This window comes from Notamacropus eugenii, chromosome 5 (assembly GCF_028372415.1).
Source record: "Notamacropus eugenii isolate mMacEug1 chromosome 5, mMacEug1.pri_v2, whole genome shotgun sequence".
Taxonomy (NCBI): domain Eukaryota; kingdom Metazoa; phylum Chordata; class Mammalia; order Diprotodontia; family Macropodidae; genus Notamacropus; species Notamacropus eugenii.
In genome coordinates, this window is record NC_092876.1 from 235,476,105 (window position 1) to 235,483,989 (window position 7,885).

The following is a 7,885-nucleotide window of genomic DNA, read 5'->3' on the forward strand; positions in this document are numbered from 1 at the left end:
TTCTTCATGATTCCATTTGGGGTTTTCTGGAGTGGTTTGCCATTTCTTTCTCCAGCTCATTACAGATGGAGTAATTACTTGCCCAGGGTCACACAGTTAGATTTGAACTCAGAAAGATGAGTCTTCCTGACTCCAGGCCCAGCACTTTGTCCATTGCGCCATATCGGTGCTCCAATAGTATGAGACTTTATAGGAAGAGACTTTGAGGGGGAGGTTGGCATTTGTCATTTGGCAAATGGTTTTTGTTGTCATTTTTGGTCTAGACATGTGACTTCATCTGTGAGGAAACTCTCAGAGATGCAAGAAATTCTAATGCAGATCTGGAACTATTTTGCAGCTTGTAATCTTACTTAGAGACTTGCCTGGAGATCCTAAGGTTAAGGGACTTACTTATCTAAGATCACACAATCAGTATGGGTCAGAGATAGGATTGGAGCTCTTTTGGACTCAGAAGCTGTCTCTGCCACCGTACTTCCTGTTAGTCAGCAGGATGAGAATGAGAATTTGGATCATTACAGCCAGTGCTCTCTTTAAGGCAGATGCCACTTAGACTACTCTGCAGGGTAGAGAGAGGGCACAAAACAATCTGATTAATAAACAAGGATTCTGAATCACTAAGAGCCCTTCCACACATTTCCAGAAAGATAAACAAAAGCTTTCCGTGGGAGCAATGCAGATGGAGACATGGAGATTTTTTGATATGTTCCTAGCTGTGAGGACACGTTGCTTCATTGTTGGCCTTTTGGTGGGAATGCTCAGGCCTAGGGGGGAAAACAAAAGAGTGACAGAGTCATGGATCTGAATACAAGGGGTCTTCTGTCTTGATTGGAAAGAGACAATGAAAATGGATGAAACAAGTAAGAAGGCAAAGTAAGGCTCAAGGATTAGGGTGATCCGCGGAAAGTTAGAGATAGTAATTGTCTTAGGGAATTCTAACAATTTGGTTCTTTTTTTTTAGGATATCAAAATGTATGCTGAATGAATTTCTACACACTTTTTTATATCTCCTTTATTTGTTAGGACAAGTAAAGTAGGACCATGGAGCAGGAAGAAACAGGTGCTGGGAACCTCTGTTTCCTTGGGGGTCAATACAGCCAGGGTGCTTAAGCGGCAGGATGCAAAAAGACATCCCAATGGCCCCAGAGTTATTAAACTGAATATCACTTTTGACACAGTGATACCACTATTAGGTCTCCACCTCAGAGAAATAAAAAAGGATCCATGTGTACCAAAATATTTCTAGTAGCTGTTTGTTTTTGGTGTGGTAGCAAATAACTGGAAAATAAGAAGTATCTATCAAGAAAAGGCTGAACAAATTAGGGTATATGAGTGTGATGGAGGATTATTGTGCTGCAAGAAATGATGAAAGTGAAGGGGATGATTTCAGAGAAACTCAGGAACATATCTATAAACTGACACATAGTGAAGTAAGCAGAACTAGGAGAATAATTTATACAGTGTCAACAACATTGTACAATTATTGTGAAGGACTTAAGAACTCTGATGAGTGCAAGGATCAACCATGATTTCAAAGGACCAGACATGAAGAATGCTGCCCGTTCCTGACTGAGAGATGACTGACGAAATGTGCAAAGTGAGCCATACAGACGTATGGAACATGGCCAATATGGGAATTGGGAGAGAGAGACAGAGACAGAGAGAGACAGAGAGAGAAGGATAAAGAGAGACAGAGACAGAGAGAGACAGAGTCAGAGGGATAGAGAGAAACAGAGACAGAGAGAGACAGAGTCAGAGGGACAGAGAGAAACAGAGACAGAGAGAGACAGAGTCAGAGGGATAGAGAGAAACAGAGACAGAGTTGCAGCTAGGTTAGTGGATAACTCAGTGGATAGAGTTCTGGGCTTGGAGTCAGGAAGACCTACCTACGTTCAAATCTGGCCTTAACACTCACTACCTGTGTGACCATGGGCAGGTCACTTAACCTCTATTTGCCTAAATCCACTAGGGAAGGAAATGGGAAACCACTCCAGTATCTTTGCCAAGAAAACCCCATGGCCAGTATTGATATGCTATGGTCCATGAATATAAGTAACAACTGAACAACAATTTATTTTATGTATATGTGTATGTGTATGTATATGCATATATGTATGTCTATGTATATGTATCTATGTGTATCTACACACATACATGCATATGTATATATGTGTGTGTACATACACATATATATGTATATATACATATATTCAATCCTAAACTGGAGGCCATTCACCATCCTGGTTGGCTCCTCTATATCTGCCTACTTATAATTTTGATTTTTCTCAGAATATAGTGATGTTTATAACTATGTAACATCACTAAAAGGACACTAGTTCACAAAAGATGGACTTTGGAATGTTGGAAACCATTATACAGTTGCTCTTACAAAAGCTATCTGTCCCATTTTCCTGTACCTTTTCAATTCTGGATCCAATTCACTCTCCATCTGCATTGTCTGTCCCAGATACAAGTATTATAATTTAATTAGTCTAATCTCGTGCTTTAATCTGAGAATTCTTCATCCAATTTTCCCCTGGGTGGATGACTAGGACAATTTCTTTTGAGTCATTGTAAATGTCCCTTAGTTAAGTTAGGTTTCATACTAGTCTTTCTGTAGACTCCTTTCCTCTTGAACTTTTCACTAAACAACTCTTAAGCAAGCACCTTGTTTTACAAGTGAAACTATGCTATAAATTGATTTTATCTTTGACTGTCTATGTCTCTCCACTTGATAAGATCATGTGTTCAACTATTATTAAGGTCATCTCTGGGTTCTTTTGACCTCCTCAATGTGGCAATTGCTTTATGTAAACTTTTCTAGAAAATGATAATAATCAGAGTCAAAGATTTTACTTTTATTTATTTTTCCATTTTTTAATCAATTGCCTAATTAAGTAAGTTGAATTGTAATTATTAGAGTATTCAATATCTTTATCCTTTCTTCTAGGTCAATATCAGGTTAGGCTTTTCCTCTAACTGGTATCCAGTATCCAGTGGAATATAGATAACTGATTTTAAAATGACTCCCATGACAGTAATTCATCATTTTCTGTCTTTTAAGATATAATGGAGTTCTTTGTTTATGATTCTATTTGATGCTCATCATTCCCAGTCAGTGCCTTCTAACCCTCTTCTTAAAGTACTTGTGATGAACACTGGCAAAGTTTCTAAATAATCCATAATCTATCTTCTTTCATATCTTGATCTTGAACAATATTTTTACACTTCCTTCTCCCATCCTTTTCTGTGTCCATCTTTGCATTGGAGTTGCTGAACATCTAGGTGTCTGTTGACTTGATGCAGAGGATCTTGTCAAGTTTTTCACAGAATTTCTTTCCTTTTTCTTCTACAGCACACAGTGCCTCACAAGTTATAATTTATCTTCACAGTGATTCTCTTTTTGACATTCATCATAAGCACTGCAGCATGAGAAGACTAGATATGCCATGAAAACCTGTTGCTTGCTGCTTGTGATGAAACCAACCCCATCACTTTTATTTTCCTGGTTGAGAAGAACGTTTGAGACATCTTTCTGTTTAGTTTCAACTTGCTGATGCTTTCTGGTTTCATTTAGAACAAGAATGTTAATGTAAGTGGGGTTCAGGTGATCAAATGAGATAATATTTGTGAAGTGTTTAATGCTGTACCTGGCACACAATGGACACTCAGTATATTCCTGTTTCCCTCTCTCCCCTTCCAGTAAGTACATCAGCTTATTGGTAACCAGACAAAAATCTCACATTTAGAATCTGTTGTTGTTCAGTTGCTTTCAGTTGTATCCAACTCTTCATGACCCCATTTGGGATTTTCTCGCCATTTCCTTCTCCAGCTCATTTTTACAGATGAGAAAACTGAGGGAAACAGGCTTAAGTGACTTGCCTAGGGTCACACAGCTAGTAAGTGTCTGAGGTCAGATAGCAACTCAGATGAATCTTCCTGACTTTAGGCCCAGCAGTCTATCCACTGTGACACCTAACTGATTAATGCATATGGTCTAAAAATAACATGATTTTTAGCACCCTCAGTTAGCTCCACTGTCCTTCATTCTTCAGAAATAGAAGAAGGCAGAACAAGGCTAGGGTTATTTTGCATTTTTAGCTCTTTCAGTGTTTCCGTCACTAAAGAATTTATTCCCTATAAATTAACTGCCTATCTACTGGTGATGCCCCACTACTTAGCCAAACTGGCCCTTGGAAAACCATTCCCAGGACCTCATTTGAAACTGTTGTACCTTGATGGAACCTGACAGAATTTGCCCTACACTAACATAGTCTTGGAGAATCAAGAATCACTTCCACACCAGAGTGAGGCCCTGGAATAAGAATTCTCTTATTACTCAAAGATAATCATTGAGGCACAGAGTGGCCCTTCAACGTAAAGTGGTGGACAGGCACACTGAACCGCCAGTTACTAGAGGTCAGGTCACAGTCTGTGCTGTAATTGGCTCCATTCCTGTTTCTACTTTCTAGATGTGCCTTAACAGACATGGCCCCCTGCTCCAACCCCAGAGACATTTGTCAGCCCTGACGTGTCCTCTGGAAAGCTTCCAGCTCCACTTGGTTGGCTGGCCTCCAATTTGGCCTGTGGCACTATGGCAACAGCCAATTTGCAACAATAATAAACTGGCAGTCCTTTAAAAATATTCAACAAGTCATACTTTTCATAAATTCAGAGTGGGCTTCTAATTAGTATAAATTAGTGAAATCTTAATTAAGCATGGGTTGCACATGAGGACAATTTCCTGATTAACCTTGACCTATCTCTTGTATCTCTGGAGACAGAATAAAACCTTATATGTTATACAAGTCTAAGGATTGAATCCCAAGGAAACAAGAAGATTGGGTTAGTTTCATAAATTTATATTATACTCTTCCCTCTCCCCTAACAGCCTTACTGTCCTTTCTGCCTTTTGTGAATCCTCATTAACTGTAGAGACTGCCTTGAATAGTGATCTTAAGCTTCAGTTCACTTTCCCTTACATGAAGCATGACAGGGTTTCAGAGGAACAAAAATCCCAAGCTGTCCAGTGGGGTAATCCTCAGGGGAGGAGTATAGTACAGACCTGACTTGTCCAAATCCACACGCCAGTATCTGACAAATTCAGAAAATGGGCCTTGAAGAAATCATGTACCAATTCTAAAAAGATATTTAGTAAATTTTATCTCCTATGATTCCTTTTAATCCACAAGACTTTGTGCTTGATCTCAATGAGTCATGAGATTTCCTGACATATTTTGAGAGAACTGCTAACTACCATTTGGTAAAAAAAAAAAAATGTGCCTTGGAAGGTGAAAAAGCCTTCAGGTCTGGGAATTTTTTCAAAGCCTAACCCTGAATAAAATATATGGCCGTCACTCTGATATTTTTATTTTAACTCCCAATCTCTATTTCCTCTACCTCCACACATGACGTGGGAGTAGCGACTGGGTCTGTGATTTGATTGGTATAGTTTTGGAAGGTTACCTGTTTAGTTGTTTTAGTCCTGTATAACTTCATGACCCCATTTTGGGATTGGGTTTTCTTGGCAAAGATGCCAGAGTGGTTTGTCATTTCCTTCTTTGGCTCATTTCACAGATGAAGAAACAAGGTAAAGAGGGTTAAGTGACTTGCCCAGAGTCACACGCTCGTGAGTGTCTGAAGTCAGATTTGAGCACAGGTCTCCCTGACTCCAAGCCTGGTGCTCTATCTACTGTGCCACCCAGCTGCTTCCCTTGCCTACAGTACAACTGTACTGTACATCCTACAGCCTACAGACAATTTTCCACTGTGTCGAGGCAGGAATTGAACTCAAATTTTGCATCCTAGGTCTGTGTTCTCTTCATTGTGCCAAGCTTAGTGACTCTTCTATGCTATTTTTAAATTAGCTTTAGTGTTATAAGATCACAGGATCTAGAGTTAGAAAGAACCTAGAGACCATCTATTACAATCTTCTTATTTAATAAGTAAAGAAACTGACGCCTAGGAGCACACAAGTAGCAAGGAGCAGAGCTGGGATTAGAACCTAGGGTACCTGATTCCCAGTCTTTGCACAGTACCATACCCTCTCTAGTCTTTTGCTAATTGATTTCAAAAAAGCCAAAGACTCTTCTGCAGCCCAGAAGGTGGGCCCATTACTTTGTATTACTCTGCCATCACGTTCCCCTTTAAGTCAGTCGACACAGCCGAATTCCACTTTGGGAGAACTATATTGTTTCCGTGAAAAATCACTTCTTGTGTTGACTCAACTTATTCTCTCCCTCCTTCGCTTCTATGGTATAAATCAACTCAAGCTCATCAGCAATATTTTTAGTAACTTTTCGTTACCTTCCTCAGTGCACTTTGGAGGAAGGAGTAGCATCTCTCAGAAACACGAGCTGGAATGTTAAGTGCTGCTCAGACATTTGAACATAATATGCCCTGCTCCCAAGGCTTCTGTCACATTATTGGTATGGTAATTATTACAGCAAATGATAAAATACTGCAAAATTGTTTCTCCCCCCCTTCTTAATGACATAAATAAAAGAAGCAATTAATTTTATACAATAAAAACAAGCAATACAATAACTTACAAATTTGGAGTTTCTTCATTATTACATCAAATTGCAAAATGGAAACATGTAATTTCAAAAGACTCTGAAGTAAAAATGGAAACACAGCTGACGCTGCGTCAGCATGGAGGCTGCACCATCAACGTGGGGCTTACACATAGCACAGCCGCCAACTCTCTCTCTCTCTCTCTCTCTCTCTCTCTCTCTCTCTCTCTCTCTCTCTCTCTCTCTCTCCCCGCCAGGCCAAATATAATTGGGCAATGAAAAATTCAGATCAGAGTCATCTCTAAGATCTCAGCCATCTGGATGCAAGATTGAACAATAGTCTTGTCTCCCCTTACCCTTTAGCTTAGCATTCTAGGCGCTGCTGTTCCCAGACTCTAACTCTGCTTGTTTGAGTTTTCAGGAGTGGGAAGGCTATGATTGGTCTTCTTCTTTCACAATCTAGGAAGATAAGTACGGAAACAAATCTCCCATGAGTAATGACCATAGGTTTGTTTTTTTTTTCCAACACAGTGTGTGAACTTCAATTCCATGTACAGTTTGGTATGGCTTGTCATCATTGTCAGTTATCCTTGGAAATCCGCAGGTTCGGGGCTGACGTTAGGGTTTGTTTGTTTTTGTCACTGAAAAAATGCTAACACATTTTCCTCGACATCTTGTACCATTTTTTACAAGTATTCAGGGCACATGCCCTGCTTTGCATGGAAAATGTATTTCCACAGTTGTCAGAATGATGGACAGGGAGAGAATGATAGGACAGAGTAGTGATCTCAGCTTGTTATTACATACAATAGCCTGGTAAGAATCATGATGTGTTGGTGAGACAAACTGTGTCCCATTCTGGAACATATTAGGTTTGTCTCCAGGACACACATGACTTCACTAGGGTGTCTAACCTCATTCATAATAGATGCTAATCTTTTCAGGGCTGACTGATGACAGCACTTCCTGCCCTTCACGGAATTAGAGCCGGGTTTTATCAAAGGACTCAAACTGCCTGCTAATTAGACTAATTCCCTCCATCATGAATTATTTATTTCCATTGGTAACCGATCACTGTGACATTAATGGGTTCTGCTCAACTTAGTTTTCTACTAATACACACTATGAGTTAAATGTTGAAAAACTCCTGATATTTCACTCCAGGTCAAATGTATTTTTGTCTATCATTTGACAGATTTGATGAAGTTTTTGATGACCAAAGTTCAAATAGAACAGAAACCAAGTTTTCTCCACCCCAACCTCAACCCTCATTTAACTAAGTTCAGATTCTTTTAACTACGTCTTAGCTTAGTTAAAATTGACCTCTGCACTGAGGAATATTGTTTGTGCTATTTTTCTGTCGGGAGTATACT